We start from the raw sequence: 2,329 nt of genomic DNA on the forward strand, positions 1-2,329 counted from the left end.
AGGCTGGTCTCAAACTCCTGACCTTGTGATCCACCCGCCTCAGCCTCCCAAAGTGCTGGGATTTTAATATAACTATGAAATTCAAGGTCAAGATTCACTTTATTTAAATCTGCTCGTTGTAAGTTGTGTTTCATGCATCCATGGGTTTATGTCTGTGATGGTTAGTTTTACGTGTTAACTTGACTGGGCCATAGGGTACCCAGATATTTGGTTAAGGATTTTTGGGTGTGTTTGTAGGGGTGTTTCTGGATGAGATTGGCCAGAGTAAACCAGAGTGCTCTCATCAATTCAGATGAGAGCCTGGATGGAACAGAAAGGCAGAGGAAGGGAGAATTCACTCTCTGCCTGACTGCTTGGGCTGGGACATTGGTCTTCTCCTGTCCTCAGACTGGGACTTATATTATTGTTTGTTTTGATTCTTGGGCCTTTGGACTGAGATTGGAGTGAAACCATGAGCTTTCCTGGATCTCCAGCTTACAGATGGCAGATTGTGGGGCTTTTCAGCCTTCATAATTGTGACAGCCATCTTCTTATAATAAATTTTTATATGTATATACCTAGATCTTTGTCTATATATGTGTTCTGTTTCTAACACAGTGTTCTTTAAAAGCTTTTGGAAAATTTGGAGTTACTATCCTAGGAAATGCAGCCTTTTTCCCCTTTATTTTGGGAATCTTATTAAAGATATTTTAGACCTTTTCGTTCTGTCTTCCATGTCTCTTCTCTTTCCATGTTCCATCTCTTTCACTGTGCGTTCGGCATCTGCTGTCTGGCTAGTAATTCTCTCCTTTGCTGACTCTAATCAGCTGTAACACACATCCATCCTTGAGTTTTAAACTTTAATAATGATATTTTGCATCTTGATATTTTTCCCCTCAAAAAGGATCCTCCCCACAAAGTGATTGGTAATTTTTTAATAGTCTTTTAGTCCTACAATCCTAATTTTTGATTTATTATTATTCATTTCTTTATCATTGTTCCTTTCTTTAAATATTGCAAATAACTTCATTTTGCATTTTTTTAAAAAAAGACATTTATTCAGCATCACAATCAGACTATTACATTTAGCAAACAACAGCATGGGTGCAAACAAAAAAATCTATATTAAAACCCTTCGTTGAAATGCTTTACAGTCTCCACAGAACAGAAACTAAAATAACCTGTTATACAATTAGTCACAAATGGAATCCTCAAGTTTCTTGCCTGTACACATGAGTATTGTCTAAATCATGTCTTCTTGGTAGCACTAGGCCCTGCACCACTGTGCTTGGCTGAGGTCACAAATCTGTTGTAACCTGCAGCTTCCCTGTCACTTTTCTGGCTCTCCTTTCCTGCTAAGCTTTGTTTTCTAGTTAAAATCTTCTGCCATTGCCATAGCCACTGCTGCTGCTGGAATCGCCATAGCGACCTTGGTTTTCTGGTTTGGCAAAGTATTGGCTGCCACCACCATAGGGGCCAGAGCTTCTGCCTCCAAAGTTTCCTCCCTTCATGGGTCCAAATTTTGAAGACTGATTGTTGTAACTGCCAAAATCACTGTAGCTTCCATCATCTCCAAAATTGCTTCCATCATTACCAAATCCATTATAGCCATCCCCACTGCCACCATATCCACCACCACGGCTGCCAACAAAGCCACCACAACCACCATGACCACTGAAGTTTCCTCCATTACGAAAGTTGCCATTCCCACCGAAACCACCTCTGCAACCACCACTAAAGCTTCCAGAACCACGTGGACCTCTTTGGCTGATGAAGCACTCGCCAGCTCTTGCTTTGACAAGGCTTTCCTCACCTCACAGTGTGGCCATTCACAGTATGGTATTTCTGAATGACAGTCTTATCCACAGAGTCAGGGTCATCCAGGGTTACAAAGGCAAAGCTCCTTTTCTTGCCACTGCCTCGGTCAGTCATGATTTCAATCACTTTAATTTTTCCATACTGTTCAAAATAATCTTTTAGGTGATGTTCTTCAGTGTCTTCTTTAATGCCACCAACAAATATTTCTTTCACAATTAAGTGGGCACCTGGTCCTTGAGAATCTTCTCTTGAGACAGTTCTCTTTGGTTCCACAACTCTTCCATCCACCTTGTGTGGCTTTGCATTCATGGCTGCATCCGCCTCCTCCCCAGTGACACATGTGACGAGCCCCTGGAGCGCTTGGTGTTTGGATCTCTTATTACCACACAGTCCGTGAGCATTCCCCATTGCTCACAATGGCTCCTCAGGCTCTCATGAGTTGTTTCAAAGCTCAACCCTTCAATGAAGAGCTTCCTCAGCTGTTCGGGCTCTTTAGGAGACTCTGACTTAGACATGGTCACAGGGAGAAGAG

At 42.0% G+C, this 2,329-nt stretch overlaps 1 pseudogene; it reads right to left on the reverse strand.

Annotated features, from left to right (window-relative positions):
• Window positions 1-1,240: 1,240 nt before the first annotated feature.
• Window positions 1,241-2,329, reverse strand: LOC116549008 (annotated as a pseudogene).

The sequence above is a fragment of the Sapajus apella genome, unplaced genomic scaffold (genome assembly GCF_009761245.1).
Source record: "Sapajus apella isolate SASKATOON/1434 unplaced genomic scaffold, GSC_monkey_1.0 scaffold6, whole genome shotgun sequence".
Taxonomy (NCBI): domain Eukaryota; kingdom Metazoa; phylum Chordata; class Mammalia; order Primates; family Cebidae; genus Sapajus; species Sapajus apella.